Consider the following 25,629-nt stretch of genomic DNA (forward strand, 5'->3'; position numbering starts at 1 on the left):
AACCCTCACTCTTTCCTTTACCCTTACCTACCAACTGCCGGCCCACCCTGTCTCCTTCAGTGAAGCTCCAACTGCCCATACTCTTCATTCCCACTTCAAGCCTCCTAGTCACCCTGGAAGGCGCTAATGTTCACCAATCTAGTAATCTGGTCTCTCAGCCCCTTCTCCTCATTGTCTCCAGTGAGGTCCATGGGGTCACCCGTGTCACGTCACCCAAACCCACGAGAATGTCATCATCTGGAATGGTTCCGTCACCTCTTAAAATCCGAGACGCAAATATTCTGCTCTGTCTACAAGTTCCTATCCTTCTAGCTCTCTTATTTGAATAGTGTGTACTCCTCACACTATAAGGACCTTCAACAAGGTTCCCCTCCAACTTAGCCATATTACCAGCTTCCTTTTCTCTTCATTTCTTTTCCTTATTGATTTAAATTGCACAACCCATCACTTCCGCACTCTTGTCGTTACTCCAAGTCATTTTCCCTCCTGCCCTCAGCTCATGCTCATTCAGTAATATCCCCTTTTCTAATACAAACAAGTTTGCCTTCTCTGATGGTATATCCTGGCCCTGACTGACAGGTGCTCTAGAAATGTCCCTTCCATGAAGATTGGGGCCACGGGGAAGTCATGGTCTCCAGCCTCAACTGGGCCCTTGGAGATGCTCAGGAGTCTTGTTTCCACAGTCACGGTGGTTATCTGTTCTATATTCTCCTAAACCTCATTTGCTCAATTGCCAACTTTGGCGTCATCCTCAACTCTTTGCTTTCTTTTATGCAGCACATCTCATCAGTAAGAAGTCTTGTGAATTTTACTTCGCAGACAACAATTTACTTCTCCAATCTTTCTGCATTCACACTGCCACTACCTTAGTGCAGTCCTATGTCCTATTTCCTCTGGATTATCATAAGAACCCTATTGTTTTTCTTTACCAGACTAGCTCCCTGGTTCTGCTCTTCTCCACATAGTAACTAGTTTGATCCACTGACCATGCACCTACATCCACTGGCTTAAAGATGTCCTTCTTGTACTTCTTAGTAAAAAGCCAAGGCTGTTTCATATCACACTGAACATCCCGTGGGATCTTCTGCCATGGATTATTATCCCAGTTTAGGTCTCTTCACCCTCTATACGTCTACACAGTCCATCTACAGCTCTTCACATTCCTGCCCTCCCTGAACTCCACAGCCATCATGTTCTGGCTTCTCTCCGTATCCTGGCTACTCCCCGTTATTCCTTTGGACAGGCTTGGATAATGCCAATGTATCTTTCAGCTGTTGAATTGATGCCATTCCTCTGGGATGCAATCCTTGACTCTACTCGGCAACTGAGAGCAATTAGAGAGTTGACTGGCACTCCGATTTTATTACCAAAGACCCTGTCTGTTGAGTTGTTTCTCTTCTCTTGCATTTTTATGCTGAGGTATAGCCTGATTGAAGATCCTTTTGTTTTTGTTGTTTTCCAGAGAAATATACTCTTTACTAAATGATGAAAGTGACTTTCTTGTATACTTGCCAAATCCTTCCAAGCCTCAGTTTACTTCTCTATTGAATAGATATTATAAAGGATATGCTAAGAGGAGCAGTGTTATGACCAAGTGATTAAATAAACTATCACATGTTAAATACCTGGAAAATATGAACCCTTACATAAAATGTAATCACATCATTTTGTAGATCGAATAAAGCAGAGGGTTTTTAGGTCATTATTGCAAATCTGATGCCACATTTTATGTAAGATGCTTCCTTTGAGTGATCTACTTATACATCTGGCAAACACAGAGAAAAATACTAATGCTTCTTACAAAAGCAGAGGTTATAAATGATAAAACAACAACAACAACAACAACACTGAAACAAGTTACCATTTTTTCCCCTACTACAATCATTATAAAGATGTGAGATTTCCAAGCCAGATTTTTGAGTTACGGTAATCACGCCAGGCACGTGTGAAGTCCTTACGTCGTTCCAGGAATGTGTTCCTTGTTCTGCCTACACAAACTGATTGGATAAGTCAGGTGTGGAAATTCCTTGTCAGTCAAGCAATTGGTGAGTTGTTTCCATCTAATCAGTTGTTTGTCTGCAGTCAGCCAAAGTTAGGCCCTGAGAGATGGGTGTCTTCTTCGAAAGAACCAGTCGTGAGCAAAGACTCGACACAAAGAGGCTTGCATTCCATGCAGGAACCCCCAAAGCTACATGGCAGGATCTGTGTGCCGACATTTCAGTGAGCATGTGAACATACCGTGTGTCCTTCATGATATTTTTCCTAGTGTTGCACATAATTTTTTCATGTTGTTACTAAAAAGGGCTTTCATAATTAAAAAAGCTAATAAAAATGAAAGGAATTGCATTTTTCTGGGATTCTCCTCTCCTGCAAATAGGTAGGTTACAAATGGTTTCTCAGTACTCTAGCAAGAGATTCTAGGTTGACGGTTACTCTTAACATGCTGGGATCAGTCACCATAACACTGTAGATTTATCCATGGAATTAACCCCAACAGGTACGTAGGCGGACTCCCCACACAGTGTCGTGCACACCATGCTTGACACTTTCAATGGCAGTTTTGCCTCTGCCCACATTCTGCTTCAGTGGTAATGAAGCTCCTTTGTATGGCAACCCAAATTTTGTTTTTCATCACTTCCCCCCATTGGTCATGTTTCTACTTCATCTTAAGCAGCTTCGTGAAAGTTCGTTGTTGGTAGATCCATAATAGAAAACATGGGTGTTCTGAGAAATAGTCGTTTATGCCCCACCAGCATCTGCAGGATCCTTTCATTGACCAGGTATTGGGAAGCTTACCATTGGCATTTCCTATAGCTGCAAAAATATTCAAGGCTTTTTATCTGAGAGAGTTCTTGCTTCACTTTCAGGTCTCCTTGTCTTTGGTTCATTGCATCTCCTTTTCCTGTCTTGATTGCATTCCTGACACTGAATATTTCTTTATCGTGATCTGCAGCCTCTACTGACTTCCTCCACACTGATGCTCGCCAGATGTACAAACACCTATTTGCCACCTGGGAGGAAGTCGCCTGCAACGTTTGGATCCCTATTCCAGGCTTTGATCTGGTTCTACCAGCCCCCATTTAAGCTTCAACTCAGATTAATTTATTCGGCGCATATTTTTGAACACGCACTATGTGTCAGACAGGGATAGAGGGCTGTTCACAGACAGGTAAAGTCATAGACACTTGGGTGCCATTATCCAGGATGGAGTACTGAGCAGTATATGTCCCGTTGTGGGAATCCTTGCTTTCTGTCCCGTCACTTAAATCTATCTTTATAGCTGTCGGATCTTAGAGTCTGCACATCTGAAGCTTGCCAATATAGATATCAAGATATAGATATTAATATAGATATTAATATAGACATTAAGGCAAATAAGTGAAATAAGGAGCCTACTTCTTCCAGGTCTCTTCACTGAGGCAGTGGAGTTCAGATCGCCTGTAAATGTTGTAGCATGACACATTTCCAAGAAAGCGTCGGGAACGGATGGTCTGGATGAAAGAAATCAGCTGTTTGTGAAAGAGAACTGAGTCCCAGGAGGCTGTTGTCTCTGCCTCCATTCCTCTGTAGCCTTCGGTCGGTACTGTGCTGTGAGCATCCAGGAACAAGGCTGTTACTGCCTTTGCAATGCCTCCTGATGGTGTTCCTGCTGCAGCTGTCAGATGTATGGAGACATAATTGATGCAATTCTATTTATACCCCGGGATAAACTTAGAAAACCGAGCTATGCCGCCTAAACTAGCATATTCAGTGGATCCCCTTGCTGCAGTCTCTACCATTCAAGTGACAGTGCTGTACGTTTACTATTTGTCTCAAAGTCGCTAATTGGCTCATACCTTGGAATACACTGATCGTGCCACAGGCGTGCAGCTTCTGAAGTCAGAAGGCCTGGGTTCAAGTTTTGGCTCTGTTCGGGGTCATGATCTGTGGCACGTCTATCAACTTCTTCGTCAGTAAAATGAGAGTAATAAGTAGCGTCCACTTCACAGTGTTGTCGAGAGGATTAAATAAGCCACGTTGTATTAAGCTCTTAAAACAGTTCCTACATACACAAGAAGAACTCAAAATCAGTTGCTCCTTTTATTCTCGTTATTATTTTACCTCCAGTTCAGGCACGGGAGTGGGTATTATGCCAGAAGGTGCCTTGGATCAGGAACCAGAACACCTGGGTTACAATCTCAGGTGTGCTACTGGCGAACTATGTGACCGTATGACCTTGGAAAAGCCATTGAACTTCTCTGAGCCTCAGTTTCCTTGTGTGTAAATGGGTATATGTGAGGGGAATGTTACAGTGTCTTGTTTTGTTTTGTTTTGTTTTGTTTTCGGTACAATGTTTTAAATTTTAAGGTTTCTTTTAGCACCAAAAGCAATCATCCTCACTATCAGTTGATGGGTCCCTAGATAATATAGCTTAAAAAAACAAGAAGATAAATATTATTGGGGAAATTATATTCTTAAAGACTCTTCAAGGGAGAATTAAAGCCTGTAGAAAATACTTATGCTAGAATATTAAATTATAGAGCAAATAATACTACAATGCTACACCTATGGGTAGTATTTCCAATACTATGAGTATTCCAATACTCTGAGTAGTTTCATCAAGTGACAAACTATTTGCTGTCAGTGTGGAGGCAAGATCAATAGAGTTCTATTTCTCAGAAGAATCAGGTAAACCACCCCCCCCCACCCTGTCATTCTCATCACTAATGGAAAATTTAACTACAGGTATATGGGTAGAAATTCTAAATTCTGTACAGAGAATTTCATCATGTCACAGGGATGTTACTTTAAGTTGGTTACTTACTCTGAGAAAGTAGACTCATGATATGAACCCTGAAAATAGGACAATGAATTTTGGAGTATTTCTCTGATATGCTGTAGTGTTTGTGGCACAAAGGATTTCTATTACTCTAAGTAGAAACTAGGCTTTATATTTTATATCTCAGATCTTTTCCCAAAAAGAAAACTATTTCTTATTCTGTGGTGTTGCTGGACAGAACTTAGCACCACGGAGTGGATCAGGAGAGGGAAAAGGAGATGTGTAAGAACAAGAAAATATTAGTCAAAAGGGGAAGAAGGAGAAGGAGAAGAAGAAAGAAAAGGTTGTTCTAAGCTGCTATAATGGTTAAACCTAGAATCAAATCCCAGCTTGCTGACTCTGTGACCTTGGGCAATTTAACTAACCTCTCGGAGCCTCATGGTTCCCACGAGTAGGTTGAAGATAGTAATATTTGGATTTTAAAGTAAATATGAAATATGTAAAGTGGCTAGCATAGAGACTGGAAAACGGTAGATGTTTAATAGCTTGTAGTGATTATTTCTGAATATTAAAGGAGGAGGTTTACACACACAATGCTATGTTGATCCTGGAGCATAGTCACATGCTTCATAATTCTTCAAAACATCAGAAGAAACTCTGTTTTTAATATTCACTCACTTCACTTGTATTCATTGGGAATAATGGAACTGATTGCCTGAGTCAGCAGGGTGGCTACTCCAGCTGCCATTTCTTTTTAAATGAGATTATTTAGTAAATACTCTTCAGAGAAGAATTCACTCATGATTTCAAGACCATAGAGCAAAGGGACCGTAGCTAGACTGTTTTGGGCAATGTTATATATTGGTAAGAGCCCATGATTTTGAAGCAGGTATTTTGTTTGAATGTCAACTAAACCACTTACTGGCTTCTGTTTCAGGGGTAAAGCATTTAACCTCTGAGAATAAGATTATCAACTTGAGGTGGAAACGGAAACAAACCCAGCACCTGTCTCAGAGGGCTACAGTGAGAGGGGAGTTCAGATGGATGTGGGTGTATTTCTTGAGCGGGTAGAGTGCTGTAAACATTGATGTTGATTGTTGGCCATGTCTGACCCAGGAAGGAGTTTCCCCTCCTCTTAGATTTTATTGTGTGCGTGAAATACAGGACGAAGTGAAGGACACCTCTTCTTTGCCAACTGTCACTACTCCTAACACTTCCAACGCCCAATATGCGTGTGTGTTTTCCCCACACACCAACCAATTCTCCAATCCTCTGGATACCAACTGGATGTCCTACAATTCAATTCTGACACTACCTCCCCAGAGTCAATGTGGATCACATGGACTAAGGGCTCCGTCCTCAAAGACTTCCTCCCCCTTCAGATGCTAGCCACAGTTGGAGATCTCCTGGGCGACTGACCACTTGGTGATAAATCGGGGTTCCCATGACCCCCTCTCAGCTTCAGTAATTTGCTATAGTGATTTACTATTACTTTACGCTTTACTATTACTGGTTTATTGTCAGATATATTAAAAAGGATACAAACAAACAGGCAGATGAAGAGCTACACAGGGTGAGGTCCCCAGGATCCCAAGTTCAGGAGCTTCTGTTCCAGAAGAGTTGAAGTATGCCATCCTCCCGGGACGTGGATGTGTTTATCGACCCAGAAGGTCCTGAACTCTGTTGTTTAGAATTTGTTTTTTTAACAGAGGCTTCATCAGAGGCATGATTGAATATTAACCCAATCCTCAGTCCCTGTCCTCTCCCTGGAGGTTGGGAGGTGATGCTGAAAGCCCCAAGTTTCTAACCAACATTTGATCTTTCTGGGTACTAGCCCCCCAGCCTGAAGCTATCCCAGGGCCTACCAAGCGCTACCTCATTAAAACAAAAGATGCTCCTATCACCTCCACCACTTAGAACATTCCCAAGTTTCTGGAAGTTCTTGCGTCAGGACCTGGGGACAGAGATACAAACTATGTGTCTTATCATGTCATAATATTGTATCTTTTTCCGTGATCAACAGGTAGAATTGTTGAATCTTCAACCATTTTACTTTTTTCTCCTACGAACCTCCTCTGTGGAAGCAACTTCCAATTTACTAACTGAACGTTAAATTTAATAACTTACTAACTTTAATAGATTTGCTGAGTCAGCCAGACTTCTCAATTTTTCCAGCATTATCCAGATGAAACTCAAACCACAGTGAGGTCTCATCCCGCACCTGGTAGAGTTGGCTGTTAGCAAACACACAAGGGACAGCAAGTGCTGGGGAGGATGTGGAATAAAGGGGATCCTTGTGCACTGTTGGTGGGAATGTAAACTGGTGCAGCCACTATGGAAAACAGGATGGAGGTTCCAAACTTCTTAATTTTGGACCACATTAAAAACTGGAACTCTCTCTTTGCCTCCAAAGGCACAGTAGTTTTTCTAAATAGAGCAAGAAGAAATGTGGGTCTCGCCTCCTAACTTTTGTAGACGCTGCTATTTATTTGAGGCGGTTGTATGTTAGGCGTCAGCCCACCCAAGTTTTCACTGCCAACCCAAAGAAGCTAGAGTATAGTAGCCACCTCCCCACCTCTACCAGGTTATAGGGTAGCCTTCTTCAGGAAGTTGAGACATCAGGAAGAAGAGGGAGTCCCACTCTTGACCACACCTGCTTTTCCTAGTCCCTTTATTTCCTTCCTCCTTCTTGCCACTCTGAGACTTAATCCCTCCCAGACCAAAGCTTCAAAGTGGATGGAAGATGATAACCTGTGGGTTAATTGAACAAGGAAATCTTGAAATCATAGAGAGAAGAAAGCTATTCATAGAAAATGTAAACAATTGTGAGACTGAAGAACAGAGCCAGTTGGGGGAAGAGTGGAATATCGGCATTCTGTTTTCAAAAGGTAGAGAAGATACATGTCTGTTTGTTGAGGAAGAATGAAGGTTACTAATTAGGGGGAGGTAGTGAACCTCCAAGTTAACAAAGACAAACATATAATGAATAAAATATTTATTAAGTCAGCAAAAATAAGAAAAAGGATAAAGAAGAAACCACCAAGGGAGAATAAATAATAATCCTGTTAAATGGAAAGATTAATACCAAGTCTCTTAGTCATTGCAATAAATATAAATGTGCTGAGTGTTCCATTAAATGATGGATTGTCAGATTGTATTTTAAAAGGAAAGCTCAGTACATGCTATGTATGAGAAACTATTAGAACAAAGAAATGAAGAAGGGTTGATGATAAAGCACTGGCACCAGTGGCAGGGATAATCTAGCTGAATTTTCATTTGCTGTGAGTTAGATATATGGTATATGAGTTCATATTCCATAAATGTAAAGGATACCACCTAGGCTATCTAGCCTGTAGACTGATGTAGTTTATATATTTGCATTGCTTTATTTATTCTTTTATTCAATCAATAGTGAGTCCCACCATACAGAGGCAGAACTGCATATTGTGGCCAACCAAGAGCTTTATTTTCTCAATCTGGAAGATACTTGTGAATGATTTAGACTCTCAGATCATTTCACCTTCCCTCATCGTCTGCTACTCCGGGTGATAGGCAGAGCTGCCTATGATTTTTTTATGTGGCGCTCCCGTCACCTATTCCCTTTCATAATAGACATAGCTGACAATCTTCCTTTAAACGTATGTTAAGAGTCTGAAATAACATGTTGAATGAGAAAGGGCATTATTAATTCAGCAAGGAAAATTCCAGATTATTTGCCAGTTCCTTTCTCTTCATCATCTTTAACTTTAGGGCTATAACTTGCTTTTGGTATTTAAAAAGGAAATCCCTTTGGTATTTAAAAAGGAAAACCCCATTTTTCTGTTGTACTTTGCTGAATTGCTCTCTGGACCGTGCCACCAGTAAAAGTTTCAAAAGGATCTCATTGTGCTTCAGCTTCACCTGGGTCCTGGTTTCAAATGCAGATGTTTAGACCCCAGACCTTCTGGATAATAGTCTGCATTTTAGTAAGAGTCTCATCTGATTTGTTTGCACGTTAAAATTTGAGAAACACTTCTCTAGGAGATTTTGGGGGGGCTGATATGTTGATTCTGCAACTAAAATTGCCATTGGTTACACAATAAAAAATAATGGCCAGGAAGGTCTTTCTCCCATATTCCCACTTTGCTTTATCTGTAGGAGTCTTGGGACTTCATAGGATGTTCCATCACAGAAATTATCTTGTCCTGTTTTCTGGTATAATCATTTCTTTATTTACATTACTGGGATACTTTAATTCATTCTTGGCTTCAGTGACTTAGATATGTGCATGGTTAATCTTCATAAACATCTTCAGAATCTTTTTGGAAGTGGGTATAAATGACAAATAGAAAAAAAGTATAAATGTGTCTTTTCTGATAAGAGAATTTAAGTATGTTGGAAAATGACAATACTTTAGCTTTCAATTCACTTGAACTACTTTGGGCACAAAGACAGAAAAGGGATTTTTGTTCCAGCAAATGCACAGCAGGAACAGCTGAAACCCGGAGAGAGATAATGCACTAAGTATAGCAGTTAAGTGATAAAGATTTTTATTCCTAAAGTGGCAAGTTCCAAGCATCAAAGCAGCAGGAACAGTTTAAGACAGCAAACAGAAATGGGAAGAATCTCCTGGAGCTATGAGGATGCCTTTGGGTATTGTCAGAGAGCGGGCCAAGTAGGATACGTCCCAAAGGGACAGATGATTACACTTGGAGGCTGTTGATTGTAGATCATGGAAAGCACCATGTTGTACTAAGATACTGAATCCAAAGATCTTTTTGAAATCATTTCTTGTTTCCTTTATGACATTACACACTCACGAACACTTCTGTTTTTCCTTCCTTGACTTTGCAGACCTGACGTACACTGTCCAGACTTGCCTTCTTGACTTGATCCTTTGAAGACTGCGTTTTTTCTTTCTTATTAACCCCTTAAATGTCTTGTTTTAATTTTCACTTCCAAAAAAGTGACTAAAACATACATTTCAAATCCAGATATCTAGATCCCAAAACAAGAATATCCTGGATACATCTAAAATTCAGTAGGCTGATCAGAAACAAACAAACAAAAAACAAACTTATGGCGCTTATCCCTGCATAGGAGACTTTCGAACTGTGCCCTGTAGAGCCATAGTGCTTTTTCAGGGTTGTCTCAGAAGGCTCCAGAGACAAGGAGACCATGCCACTGAGGTTTTTGGAGGAGCTCCCTCTGTCAATTTCATCTTGGTGGTCTATGTAGATTACATTTGGTTAAGTAGTAACGATAACCATAAAAACAATGACTTAAGAAGAAATAGAGGGGCACCTGGGTGGCTCAGTTGATTAAGTGTACGACTTCAGCTCAGGTCACGATCTTGCGGTTCGTGGGTCCGAGCCCCGCGTCGGGCTCTGTGCTGACAGTTCAGAGCCTGGATCCTGCTTCGGATTCTGTGTCTCCCTCTCTCTCTGCCCCCACCCCCGCTTGCACTGTGTCTCCCTCTGTCTCTTAAAAATGAATAATGTTAAAAAAAATTAAAAAGAAGAAATAGAAATTTTGAATAGACGTATGACAAGTGTAATTAAAACCTATCCAAAGCAAAAAGCCCAGCCCCAGATAACCTCACTGGTGAATTCTATTAAATGTTTAAGAGAAGAATTAAAGTCAATTATTTGCCAACTCTGAAAAGACAGCAATGGAGAGAACAGTGCCCAACCTTTTCTATGAGGCCAGTGTTACCCTGACACCAAAATCAGGCGAAGACATCACAAGAAAACTATAGGTCAATATCTCTTATGGATATAGACATAAAAATTCTCCACAAAATACTAGCAACTGAATCCAACAACATATACAAATTATCACACATCATGACCAAGTGAGATTTGTGTTAGGACTGCAAAACTGGTTTAACATCTGAGAAATCTGTAACACAATATCAAAACAATAAAACACACAAAAAAACACATGATCTTTTCAATAAACATAGAAAAAGCGTTTGACAAAGTCCAACATGTCCTCATGATAAAAAAAATATTAACAAAGTAGGAATCCAAGGGGACACCCTCAGCTTGATAAAGGGTGTCCGTGAAGAAAGCACAGGTAACATTAAACTTAACAGTAAATGTCTCACCCTAAGATCAGGAACAAGACAAGGATGTCTACTTCTGTTCAGCGTTGTACAGGAAGTTCTGGCAAGGACAACTGGCCAAAGAACAAAGAAGATACACAGTTGCAAAAACCTCTGAAGAAGGAGAAGAAGAAAAATTATCTCTATTTAGAGATGACATAATCTTTATACAGAAAATTCTAAGAAATCCACTGAAAAACTATTAGATCTGTAAATGAGTTCATCAAGGATGTAGGATACAAGGTCAGCACACACAAAATCATTGTATTTCTATAAAATAGCAATGAAAAATCTGAAATGAAATTAAGAAACTAATCCATTCACAGTAACATCAAAAATAATAAAACACTCAGAAGTAAATTTAACAGAAGTGTAGAATTTGTACTGTGAAAACTACAAAATGTAGTTGAAAGAAATGAAACAAGACCAAAAAATGGGAAGGTAGGTCATGTTCATGGATTAGAAGATTTAATATTGCTAAGATAGAGCTTCAACATAATCTCTTATCAGAATCCCAGATATCATTTTGCAGACATTGACAAGGTAATCCTAAAACTCATATGGAAACGCAAGGGGCCCAGGATAGCCAAAGCAATATTGAAAAAGAAAAATACAATTGAAGGGCTCACTCTTTCCAGTTTCAAAATTTATTAGCAGTGTGCTGTTGCATGAAGATAAACACATAGATCACAAGGAATACATTTTGGTGATCTTGGGCCAGGTAATGGTTTCTTAGTTATGACACACACAATCAGTTCCTACCATTTTCTCAAGGCCCAAGTCTTCATCTTTCACCTCTATCTACCATTCCACTTGCACTTAAGTTGTATAGACTAGTTGAAAAATGTCTTACGTTTATATGCCCAAACTCTAACTTAGTGGTTCTCAACCGTGCCTGCACATTGGGATCACTGGGGAGCTTTCAAAAAAGACTCCCTTGGGTCTCACGCTCAGAGCTTGTAATTTCATTGGGATGGGGTGCAGCCTGAACATCAAAACATTCTAAAAGTTCTCCAGGTGATTTTAATATATAATCAAGTTTGAGAAACTTGCCCTAAGTGAACAGTAAATTCCTCATAACAGACTTGCTTTATGATTAACGATATCCCCAGCACTTAGCACAATACTGAAAATGAAACAGATGCTTACTCATTGCTGAGGAAGCATTCTTTAATTCTTTATCTTTATTATTCTGACATTCACTTCTTAAAGAAACAAATATGACTCGGGGTGCCTGGGTGGCTCAGTCGGTTAAGCGTCCGACTTCAGCTCAGGTCATGATCTCGCGGTCCATGAGTTCGAGCCCCGTGTGGGGCTCTGGGCTGATGGCTCAGAGCCTGGAGCCTGCTTCTGATTCTGTGTCTCCCTCTCTTCCCCTCCCCCATTCATGCTCTGTCTCTCTCTGTCTCAAAAATAAATAAACGTTAACAAAAATTAAAAAAAAAAAAGAAATAAATATGACCAGACGTAAAGTCTTGAAAAAATATTATTTTAACTTCAAAGTAAGGTGAAATGTTTGGCCTTGTATTATTTTCCTGAATCCATTCATGGGAAGAACTGGACAGCCATAGTTCTTCTGTCAGTACTGGAGGCACCACTGACATTGGTTAACCTTGATGCAGATTGGACACGTCGTCATTGCTACTGGACATCACTGGCTTAGTGGCCATGCCTGGTTCTGAAAACTTTCCACTCCACCCCCCACCCCATGTGATGCAAGGTAGAAATAAGAACACGTAAGAAATAGCACTTGTCTTTGAAGGGCTTGCAGTATAGTAAGAGGTAGAACTCAATGAGCCCCACGACCTGGTAACATTCTACTTCATCGATTATGTTTGTAGTACTAGATGTGTTTCTCTTTAATATCAGGAGTGAAACCAGAAACCATCACAATTGCTTTGACAACATGTGGAGTTCCTGTCTAGTGTATTGAGCAAGAAAATAGAAATTAGAAGGATGAGGCTTAAACAACAACAACAAGAACAACAACAACAGGTTGAGCCTTAGAAAGTAGTAAATAAGGAGGGCCTGGGTGGCTCAGTAAGTGTCCAACTCTTGATTTTGGCTCAGGTCATGATCTCAGTTGAAGGGTTTGAGCCCTGTGTGGGGCTCTGTGGTGAGCTCCTCCAAAATCCTCTGCTCTCAAGCACAGAGCCTGCTTGGATTTCTCTCACTGTCTCCCTCTCTGTCCCACTCCCGCTCACTCTCGTGCTCTCTCTCCCTCTCAAAATAAATAAACATTTAAAAAATCAAGTAGTAAATAAACCTCTCATTATTTACACGTAATATAATTTTTTTTACACAGGAAACACAAAACAATCTCCAGATAAATTATTAGAAATAATAGAAGAGTTTATAGTATGGTGACTGAACAAAAGACTAATACACCAAAAGGAAGTTGCCTTTCTATGCCCCGGCAACAAATAACCAAAAAATACAATTTCAAAGAGGACACTATTTACTATAGTATCAGAGAGTATCCTTAATCTAGAAATAAAAAAAATGGCAAGACACGAAAAATCATGAAACTGTGTAAAAGGCATTAATGATCTCAATAAATGGAGATTCAATTTATATTCAAAGCTAAGGACACAGTATATTAAAGATATCTATTCTCCTTTAGTTGTGCATTAGACTCAGGGAAATTCTAATTAAATCTTTAATAGTAATTTTCATGTAACTTTGTAAGTCAATTCTAAAATTTCCTTGGAAGGATAAAAGAGCCAGGGAAACTGGACATTTCTGCTCTGCCAGATATCTCATGGCAGATTACAAGTCGGTCATAGTACTTCGTTTAAGATCCTTTGTGTGTGTGTTCGTGTTTCTGAGTTTTGTGTATACATAGAAATGAAGAAAGGAAGTAACACACAACTTAAGTACAACGGCCACTTTCTTTGCTTTGCTTCTCTACGTACATTCTCTACAATTACTTTGTGCCACCTCATAATCAGAAAATCAATTACAGTTTTCACATATCTGCAACATGCTTGTATAGGTTCTCATAGTGCGTTTGGCATTTTCTTCTATATTACCCCTTTATGTCTCTGCTTCCTTTTTTTTTTTTTTTTTTTTTTTTGTAAATTGAAAAGGCTCTAAATTGAGGTGTCTGAATATAGCTGGAGACGTTGTGTTACTGCGATTCTGTAATCTGCCCTATTTCAAACAGATCAAGGTCACGCATGCCTTCAAGCCCCAAGATCAAACCGTTTCTATTAAGCCAGTCAACATGAATAGAGTTTCTTATAAGCTCAGTGATTTAAACCAGGAGTACATTGCACTTCATTACGTTCTGAATACTAATATACTTCAGCTTTTCTTGTTGTCTCCTGGCCCAAAGGCAGAGGTTTTGACTGGAATGAAAATAGGTAGATTTTGATATTTTCTTTCTGATTTACTCAGTGATCTATAGAAAGAATGATCATAGTTTTCATTGGCCACATAAATGAAGGCATCCTCCTCATTGACTCAAACATACAGGTTCAGGGCAGTTAGAATAATGTTAGAATTACAGAGAATTTAGACTATGGTAAAAATTCCTTTTTTCTCACCTTAATTCCTGTGAATGAACAAGAAGCCGCACTGAACCTAAGAACTCATTTCAGAATTTAGTAAAGCTATGTCATTTCTCAATGATTTTTTTTTTTTTAGATGCGAATGACTTTTCTGAGCTCTGTCTTGCGTGTAGATTCACTTTATTCTAATACATTCACTGATGGTCACCTTTTTTATTTAATAAGCTAAAAATAAGAGATGAGGCAATGATTGTGATTGCACTGGACTCCAGCTCCCAGGGTAAAGTCTAAGCAGTTTGAATTGACATTTTGTCGTTGTCAAAAACCAACTGCTCGCCACATCCATTGGCGTAAAACACAACATCTGGTTCAGTATAATTAGGTTTTCAAGTAAGCTGATGAGAAAATGAGCCTTGTGCACTTATCCAAATGAAGAAGCATAAAGAATTTTCTTTTGATTGACATAAATACATGAGATGGGATTGCAAAATAGAGAATCAGGTCTTGGAATCACACTTGACCTCAGACATGACCATTGCGTATCACGTAGGTGCGGGAAACAGAACTCAGGTTTGCTTTCATTACCACACACGTGCTCGGTGATGACATTTCTGGTATGAAGTGTCACGCGGGAGGATCTCCTGGGGTTGTTCTCTAATCGAGTGGTTGGCCCAGAAATAAACACGGATTGAGCCTGAAGGCTTCGTGATGGTGAGTATCAGCATTGTCACGGGCAGGGCTAGGAATGTCACTGGACGAGTGCACTTCGCTGATTGCGAGAGGGGAGTGGAGGGCATTTCTGGAGGCCGGAAGTGGCCAGCTGGGCAGAATGGGGTTGAATAGCCTGGCCCTTGCTTCTGCTTCTTGTAGAATCTGAATACAGTCTCCATGCTGTCCACTGCTTGGAACATTGTTTCGCCCTTAGAATAGGGTCATGGAGCTGTCGAATGAGTAAATAGTTCCAGTTCTGGGAGCAGGACCACCAGACACAATGATTTTAGTTGAGGAAAACTGCCTCCCTGGATTCCTTTCACAGCATTCTGGACTTCTAATTTGGGCGACACTGGCCATCATAGGCATCCACCAGCTTGTCCCCACAGGGAAGGGGACAGCAGGAGAAGGGAAGGGACCACACAAGAGCTCTTAAAATACAATGCAAATCCCATGACTCTTTTCCCTTTATGAGAATGAGTTCTGTTTCCTTTTAGAAGAAGGACTATTTTCCCCTCTCCATGTATAGGTTTCCACAGGTGGAGAGCCCACTGAACTTGTAATTTCATTCTGGGCTTTACTGGTTTGAGTAACAATACTGTGTACTTGACTTAGACTTGAGCTCAAGTTCTAGTGTGGCCTTGTCGAGTGATGTAGATTTGGGAAATTAACCCCTGTGGCTTCAGTGTTTCTTTATCTGTAAAGATAGCATTTCTTTGCCCCAACTAACCGGTTGTGTTGAGAAACTACACAACCCCAACTTGTTGTGTAGTAGTGTTTGCCCCAAGTAACTGAGAAAAAGATATGCAAAAGGACTTCTCATATGGTAGCATTCTGTGTAAGTGTTATTACATTTTCTTCTCTAAAATACAATTCTGGGATTGACATAGCAAGTAAATAGCATTAGATGTTCTTCCATTTGTAACAACAACAGAAAAATCAAAATTAGTATAGCAGAACTTACTATCTACATTTTCCACATGAGGAGACAGAGCTTCATTTAACTTAAATGAATTAAGGAAAGGTCATGTAACTGGTACAGTGGCAGGAATAAAACTCACATTTTCGTGTAGTTTAAATTGACGTTTTGTGAAGTTTCACAGGAGAAACTAGACTGACAGTGATAACTAAGTATCGTGGAATGTAAGAAGTTTTCTGTAAGTGAGTCCATAGCCAGAAATACATTTATATCCAGAGAATGTTGATTGCATATCAGTGTTTGGGAACCAGTTGTGTTTTGTTCTGTGCTTGGTTCTTAGGCTTTGTAACACATTTATTAACGGCCAAGAGGAAACCTAGAAAGCAAGCCTCGGGAAAACAAAAACAAAAACAAAACAAAACAAATGTAACAGGTTTACAATTTGGAGTCAGAAATCTAAGCAACATCAGTAGGTTTAAATAATGAGCCAAAACGAGCTATGTGGTATTTGAGATAATATTCTACACACACATATTCTAAAAATAAACCAAATAGGAAGAAGTCATATAGAAGTTTGTATGAAAGAGTCACTTAATTTGATGACAAAATCAATAAATCTGTTGCGTGGTTCAGATGTCGTAAAGCTGTAAGTGCAATCTTAGGAAGTGACCTGAACAAGAAGATAGCAGTCCCACTCTCTGACAGACCACTCCTGGACAGGAAACCTTGTATGGTGGTTCAGGATGTAGACTCTGGAAATAGATTGCCGGTTAAATCCTGGCTTTGTGGCAGTCTTCTGGTCCTGTGAGTTTGGGGAAGTTCCTCAATCAGCTAGTGCCTTAGTTTCCTCAAGGGCAAAATGGAATTAACAGTAGTACATGGCTTATAGAGTTTTCATGAGGCTTAAGAGCATAGCCCAGGGGCTCAAAAATGGAACCTGGCCCAAAGTGAGTTAGCCATCATAATCATCACTGTTAATTCTGAATCACAAACTAAGAAAAGCACTCACAACCTGGACCGTTTCCAGAGGAGACAAATAGGCTGGCACGAAGGTAAAATTCAACACGATTTATTAAAGATTTATTAGGCTCCAAACCATAAACTACAAATAAAATAAAAGGATAAGATACAAATGTTATCCTTTCCAAAACCCCAGGGGTTGGGTATTCTTGTTTGCGCGTTGTGCATGAAACAAAATGTGAATTAGGAAGGTTATATAACACAGCCAATAAGTGATAAGATGTCTGCTTGACTTTGAAATATCTCTACCCATTAAGTAATGCGCATTTGAGGATCAGCTGACACACTGAGGAAGTTTAACCTGGACAAGCAGGGACCAAGTAGAAGCATATTGTTCCCTGACATTTGAAGGACTGTCAAGTAGAACAGGGGTTTGACCCTGCCCAGCTAATAATACAGTCCTACAGAAAGACTCCAGGACAGGGCTCTGGTTCATCTCCTTATCTGCTCAGGCCCGGGTTTACTGCATTAACCTCTTATCTGAACTTCGTAACACTAAGCTTTTCTTAGTACAATTCATCCTGCATCCTGTTATGAGATTAATCTTCCAAAAATACTACCACTATTATATTAGCCTCTGGCTTAAAACCCTTCCTCCATGATATGCAGGATAACGTCCAGACACCTTAACTTGGCATTCAGAATCTTCCATGAGCCGTTTCAACCAACATCTAGAATCATTTACCTTTTCTGTTTTTTTTTCAAATTTAATTTCTTTAAATTCATTTTCTAAATTCCAGTATAATTGACATATTAATTTCAGGTGTACGATACAGCGATCCCACAATTCTGTACGTTACTCAGTGCTCACTATGGTAAGTGTCCTCTTAATGCCCTTCATCTACTTCATGCATCCCCTCTGGAAACCACCAGTTTGTTCTCATGGAGGGATCCCAGTTTGTTCTCATGGAAGGTATAATGCTGAGCGAAATGAGTCAGTCGGAGAAAGCGAAATACCATATGATTTCACTCATGTGTGGAATTTAAGAAACAAAACAAAACCAAAACTGAGACAAATAGGATCATTTACTTCCTAGACCAAAAGGTGCCTAAGATATAACGTCACCCTGCACCATTATCGTGTGAGGAGAATTAAGCTCCGAAAAGTCCCCTGATTTATCAAGAACCTCCCGCTGGTTGAGAGAAGAGTGTGGATGACTGTCCAGTTTCTATATTATTATTGTGAACAAGACGTTCAAACTGATGACGGTGACGGGAGCAAAGCAGAGTGCACTAACCTGGACAATAAGGGAAACTTTCCATATGCATTTCTTCCATACAACTCAGGGAGAGGTTTCTCTTTTTTCCCCCAATTTTAAAAACTTCATTTTTTTAAGCGCCGTTTCAGAATCACAGCAAAGTTGAGAGGAGGGTACAGAGGTTTCCCGTAAGTCCCCTGCCTCCGCACGTGCATGGTTTCCTCTGGTATCGGTCTAGCCCTCCAGGGTGGCACGTTACGGTCGATGATTCCCCACCGGAACATCGTCATCACCCAACTGTAGGGTTGGTTCAGCCTTGGTGTTGTACATTCTGTGGGTTGGGGTGAATATATACTGCCATGTATCCACCATTACAGAGTCCTACAGATACAAGTTTTAGTGCCCTAAAAATCCTCTGTGCTCTGCCTGTCTATCCCTCAACCCTCACCCCCAACCTCCTGGAAACCATGGTTCTTTTAATTGCCTCCATAGTTTTGCCTTTTTCTAGAATGTCATAGAGTTGGAATCATAGAGCATGCAGTCTTTTCAGCTTGGCTTCTTTTACTAAGTAATACACATTTAAGTTTCCTCTGTCTTTTCATGGCTTGAAAAGTTTATCTTTTTTTACACTCTGTTATTAATACCTTCCTTAGCTTTTCTTTGAACCTATAAATATGTCTGGACTGGTCTGCCAAAAACGTGTATGTAACTCAAGGCAGAGTCAAGGTGAGTGCCATGTTATAATCACTGAGATTTTTTCTTTGCTTTTTATTTTATTTAAAACTTTTTTAATAAACATTTTTTTAATTTAATATTTATTCATTTTTGAGAGAGAAGAGAGACAGAGCATGAGTGGTGCAGGAGCAGAGAGAGAGGGAAACACAGAACCCAGAGCAGCCTCCAGGCTCTGGTCTGTCAGCACAGAACCCGACGCAGGGCTCGAACTCATGAGACATGAGATCATGACCTGAGCTCAAGTCGAACGTTTAACCGACTGAGCCACCCAGGTGCCCCCCCCCCACCAAATTTTTTTACTGTTTATTTATTTTTGAGAGAGAGAGAGAGAGCATGAGTACGGGAGGGGCAGAGAGAGAGGGAGACACAGAAGGAATCAGAAGTAGGCTCCAAGCTGCAGCTGTCCACACAGAGCCCCACGCAGGGCTCAAACCCACGAGCTGTGAGATCATGACCTGAGCTGAAGTCAGATGCTTAACCGACTCAGCCACCCAGGTGCCCCTTTGCTTTTTATTTTAATTTATTATTTGTCATTGTCATCTTTGAGCCCAGTGTGAGGATGGAGAGGTATCCCGGTCGTAGTGGGTGCTTCTCCATACTTGCCAAAACTACACTTGTGGTTTAGAGAGATAAGTGCTGGTTCTAGAACGAATCAGACAGTACAGTGTTAACACCTTGGCTCTGTCCGTTTCTACCTGAGTGACATTGGGCTAATAAGTACACCTCTTGGAGCCTCAGTTTCCTAGGCCTAACCATGGACCTTTGTATCTTATTTATTTATTTACTTATTTATTTACTTATTTATTTATTTATTGGAGTTGCTTGCCATGTTTTATTTGTCTGTAACAAAAACTTGCTTGAATTTTCCTCCCTCCTTGTATACCTTATTTATTTACTTATTTACTTATTTAGTATTGAAGTATAATTAACATACAGTGTTATATCAGTTTCAGGTGTATAACATAGAGATTCAGCAATTCCGTACTTCACCCAGTGCTCATCAGGATAAGGATACTCGTAATCACTGTCCTCTGTTTCACCCATCCACCCCACCCCCACCCCCGCCCCCCACCTCTGGCAACCACCAGTTGCATTTAAGAGTCTGGTTTTTTGTTTGTCACTTTTTTTCTTTGTTCATTTGTTTCTCTCTCTTTTTTTTTTAATGTTTTATTCATGTTTTGAGAGAGAGAGAGACAGGATGAGCGGGAAGGGGCAGAGAGAGAGAGAGAGAGAGGGAGACACAGAATCTGAAGCAGACTCCAGGCTCCAAGCTGTCAGCACAGAGCCCGATATGGGGCTTGAACTCACGCACCGTGAGATCATGACCTGAGCTAAATTCAGGAGCTTAACCTACTGAGCTCCCTAGGTGCCCCTTTTTTAAATTAAAAAAAAATTTTTTTTTACTATTTTGTTTCTTAAATCCCATATAGGAGTGAAATCTTATGATGTTTGCCTTTCTCTGACTTATTTGACTTAGCATAGTACTCTCAAGTTCCATCCATGTTGATACAAATGGCACAATTTCATTTTTAATGGTTGAGTAATATTCCACTATATATATGTATGTATATATATGTATATACGTATGTATGTATATATACATGTATATATATACATGTATGTATATATACATGTATATATATACATGTATGTATATATATGTATATATATGTATGTATATATATGTATATACGTATGTATGTATATACATGTATATATGTATATGTATATACATGTATGTATATATATGTATATATATGTATGTATATATATGTATATACGTATGTATGTATATACATACATATACATATATATACATACATATACATATATATACATACATGTATATACATATACATATATACATGTATATACATACATGTATATACATATACATATATACATGTATATACATACATACGTATATACATATATACATACATATATATACATATATATACATACATGTATATACATATACATATATATACATACATATACATATATATATATATATATATATATATATAGGGTGTGATAGTACTATATATGTGTGTGATCTATCTATCTGTACATAGATTTCTTTGTTCATTCATCTATGGAGGGGCACTTGGGTTGATTGCATATCTTGGCTGTTGTAAATAGTGCTATAATAAACATGGAAGTACATATGTCTTTTCAAAATCAGTGTTTTCGTTTTCTTCGGGGAGATACCCAGTAGTGGGATTACTGGATCATAAAGTCATTCTGGTTTTTATTGTTTGAGGAACCCTCATGCACTGTTAGGGGGAATGCAAAGTGGTGCAGGCCCTGTGGAAGGCGGTATGGAGGTTCCTCAAAAAATGAAAAATGTATCTTCTTTTTTAAAGCCTGTGATGAGGTTTTATTGGGAAAAAAATGAATTGAAAGCCCCTATTTAGCCTCTGAAGACTGAGCTGAGCCTCAGCAGGAGGAGGCCTTGAGGGTACAAGGAGTCCAGCTATCCTTTGTGGCAGTCTTTCTTTTGAACAGCTAGCATAGGTCTTTGCACGTTACCCTAGTAAGACAATGGCATAAAAATGCCGTATTTCAGGTCTGTTGGTTTTCTCTCATGGGGACCCACTGTCGTCTTCCCAAAGATCCTCTCCCTCCGTGGGAGCTGGAAACTTCCCTGGGAAGACCCTCATCTGACTTCTGCTTCATGTGTGGAAAAAACAGCCTTTTGTGTCCTGGCAGCTTCCAGAAGCTCATCTTCCTCCATCCCTTAGGAAGTGCTCCTGGCCACTGGTCCTGGAGGACCCAGTAACAACCCGGGACCCCTGCAGGACTCCGTTTTCAAAGTGCCTATTTTAAAAGATAAAAACACGTTTTCCTCAGGAAGCCCAAAGTGCCGCTGTCTCATCCTTCAGAACTCGCGTCCTTTTTCTGTGATGTCTGGCATTTTTAGTTCTCTTGTCCCTTTACCCTTTCATTTAACACATCACTCCTTGACAGAGGCTCACCTTCACCGTAGGGGAAGAATAACCCCAGGGCAGGCCGTTTGCTCATCATCCTCTGGGGTGAAGAGGAATGCAGAGAAAGAATTTAGTTTTTCCCAAATCTCTTTCTCCTCTTTGATTTTGTCTCATGCTTTGCTGGTTTGCAGGCATTCACTGGGGCGGCCACAGACAATGTACTGGAGGATCTTTTTTTTCTTTTTTCCATTTAGTTCTTTTCTTCTCTCTCTCTCTTTTTCTCTCCCTTCAAAATCTGTCTTTGTCCTTCCCGTCGGTGTCTAACCTCTGTCAGAGTCTTCGCTCCGTGCTGGGAGACGCGATGTGGTCACCTTTCCGTTTTAATCATAGCCTCTGAGGTCGGAAGGGAATGTGGAGATCACGAAGCCCAGCTCCCATAGGGGCTCTGTGTTCAGTTCATGTAGCGGACAGGCATTCGGCCTTTCTGTGGACATTTTCAGTGCCCGGAAGCTCATGGTTTTGTAGCACGGCCTATCCCATTACAGGAGCACACCCGTCATCAGGGATCTTTCTTATTTTCAGCTGGCATCGGTCTCCTGGTGACATCCAGCCATCACTGAGGTGGTATCTCGGGCCGTGCAGAATAAATCCAACGTCCCTTAGACATGTTATCTCTTCGCATGTGGTCCTTTTATTCTATGCCTTCAACTATTCCTGATGCAATGTAGCCTCCTGATCTGTTTCTTTCATTTCTAGTGGAAACAATTCAGCTTACAATTACTGTTTCCCACCCCCCCCCCCCCCAGTGAAAACAAAATATACAATAGGAACATAACCGGGTTAGTATTTTTTGGTTTCTTTACTAAGGCGACCTAAGACGTTTTGCATTGTAATATGAATTCTCTGATTATGTTACTGTGTGCATCTATGCGAAGCTAATATTTCATTGACCAAAACTCAGTTCTTCAATCAGCGATTCTTCAACTTGATATTATCTTTGGGGAACGTTTTAGGGCAAGAGGAAAAGAGGTTCTTGCAATCACAAAAAGAAAAAAAGGAAGGAAGGAAAGAAGGAGGGAAAGCAAGCAAGCAAGCAGAGGTAAGAACCAACAAGCTTTTAAAGGTAGTATTGTGTTTTAAATTGATTTAGTGTCAGATGATCTCACAGGAGCTCATCAGGAGAATGGAACAGCGATGAAGATGGTCTGAAAGCTTACTTACAGAGAACACAAGATATCTCAAACTAAATGCCAGGAAGAAAGAAAGAAAGAAAGAAAGAAAGAAAGAAAGAAAGAAAGAAAGAAAGAAAGAAAGAAAGAAAGAAAGAAAGAAAGAAAAAAGAAAAAAGAAAGAGGGAGGGAGGGAGGGAGGAAGGAAGGAAGGAAGGAAGGAAGGAAGGAAGAGACAGAGAGGGAAAGAGAAAGAAAGAAAGAAAGAAACAAAGACAGGCAGAGGTAAGAACCAACAAGCTTTTAAACATAGTATCATGTTTTAAATTGATACAGTGTCAGATGATCTCACAGGAACTCAGCAGGAGAATGGAACAGAGATGAAGATGGCCTGTAAGCTTACCTACAGAGAACACAAAATTACCCCAAGCTAAATGCCACAGAAGGAGAGTGTGCATACTCATAAACACAAGGAAAACCATTGGCGAATAGACTTCTTTCAGAGAGTTGAATACCTATAGATACCACCTTTTCGTTTTGCAAAAGGGGATATCTGGACTCATATTTAAACACCAGGTTGGCTCAAACTGAAAATCACGCACAGCTCTGTGGCGTGCAGGACTTTTAGATGCGTCAGTGTGCTCTTGCCAGCCACGGCTACAGGAAGAGGACCAACGTGGTCCCCCAAGTTGGTTTCCTCCATGGAAACGGGAGCCTCTGATAGCAGGGAATGCCGGGAGATGGCAGCTCAGCAGTTACATCCTCTAGGCCACTGAGTAGGCCATGCATTGAGAGATACCTGTCGGTAGGCATGGATTTGCAGGTGCGGATAAGCGCACAGAGAGAAGCTCTAAGAGAACGATGCAGACTGGAAGTGCAAGAAATGGTGTATGTGTACGTCGGGGGTGCTGGGTAAGAGGGAGGTCAGCTAGGAGAAAGGAAATGGTCAGGAAAACAAACAAAACCCAAAAGCCTTGACTTTGGTGTCAGTCACATGTGTAAAATGGAAAATCTTCCTGGAGACTTTCTCACCTCCGTTTTTCAGAACCTGTTCCTTGTTGCTATTATCAGTGATTACCTTCCCGCAGTCATAGATGGGGCACTTTGCTGTGGGCCTGGTCATTTATCTCCTACAGTATCTCAGTTAATCCTTGAAAATTAATAAGGTAAATATTATTATGCTTTTGTTAGCGAAGAAGATGACAGAGATGAGAAAGTTTAAATAATTGCCCAAGATTATGCTACTAGTAACGAAAGGTTCAAACCCAGCTTGGAAATAAGATCAAAGGATTTAAGCACCGTGACATGATGCTGTGTGGATATTCTTCCATATGGACCCCGATGACCTCCAAGAGTCGGGTGAATTATTCTGACCTTGCATAAATTGTATTTTATGGAATGAAAAATGGCAGTACGTTGAAATGGAAAGAGACCCAGACTGGGAACTTTGAGGCAGAGACTGTTGTCTCAGCTTTGCTTCTGGCTAAATTCGCATCAGGTAAATCATTCGACTCTTAGAATCAGTTGCCTCAGCTGGCACATGAGAATAACAACCCATCTCAAAGGTTTTTCTGAAAATCAAGTTATAAAATGCGTATGAAGATAAAAAGTGATGTATGAAAGCAAAGCATATGGGTCATGTAATCAGCAGGCCTTCAGGCAGTTTGAACTTGGAAGCAAAATCTAATGATATAAACTGATAAATTATGCGAAATCATTTTTGTAATAATTTGTAAAGCAGTTTCGGAGTGCCCGCAAATCAGGCATTGTGCAGAGCAAAAGGAGATACGAAGATACATAAGACATAGCTCTTCCCTCAAAAGGTTTACAATCTAAAGAGTTTTTACTGATATTAGCTGCTACATTTCAGAAAATTAATTTCTTGGAACTGAAAACATAGGAAATTGAGATTTTTGGTCTTGATTTTGGTTCAACTCGGTTTTATTTTTATCTGCAACTCCCAGTACAGAACGTGTACCTTAACTTGGCACCTCTCTTTTCTGTGCTGTATTACATTCAAATTTACTACAAATAGAATGCTGCTACTACTTTGTAAATATATTTATAAATCACTTGAAGATGGTGATGCACAGCAATTTTAAAATACTTACATAATGATCTGCATTCAAATTAAAGGCGGAAAGGTATGAAAATATTTCTGGAGGAAGCCTTTTTCTTCAAAGAGGAAGGAAAAGACCTCAAAGGCCTCTTACTGATTCTGTAGAGCCTTCTGGTTCACTCTTGTCAGCTTCTAGGTTCTTAGTTACAGACACAGAATGGTGATGGGTAGAATTATTACAGTTACTTTCTAAGACAGACTGTATGCCCAGGGTAGCAAAAAAATAAATAAATAAAATAATAATAATCCCTGGATTCCTTCTATTTAAATTCCTGCCCAAAGAAAATGTGCCATTTTATGTCAGCCAAATCGGTTTTGCTTCTCATTCCCAGTGAAAATCTGAGCAAACCATCACTGTCCCAGTAGACTGAGGAGGGGGTCAGCCCATCTCATGTCTAAAGCCAGAAAGTAGCTGCAAAACCATGAACTCACTCACTGTCAAAGTAGTTTAGGAGGTGCCTGTGTGGC

General features: G+C 40.1%; 1 protein-coding gene across 4 annotated transcripts in view; it reads left to right on the top strand.

Annotated features, from left to right (window-relative positions):
* The window catches only part of CHRM2 (cholinergic receptor muscarinic 2), a 154,360-nt gene that overhangs the window by 62,750 nt on the left and 65,981 nt on the right, over window positions 1-25,629 (top strand). Inside the window, exon 1 of one of the 4 annotated variants that reach the window (XM_045052803.1) lies at window positions 13,931-15,067. The exons of the other annotated variants lie outside the window; for them this stretch is intronic. The gene's annotated coding sequence lies outside the window, so the exon portion shown is untranslated. Of the gene's footprint in view, window positions 1-13,930; window positions 15,068-25,629 lie in introns of those variants that run through there. 4 annotated transcript variants of the gene reach the window in all.

This window comes from Felis catus, chromosome A2 (assembly GCF_018350175.1).
Source record: "Felis catus isolate Fca126 chromosome A2, F.catus_Fca126_mat1.0, whole genome shotgun sequence".
Classification (NCBI taxonomy): Eukaryota; Metazoa; Chordata; class Mammalia; order Carnivora; family Felidae; genus Felis; species Felis catus.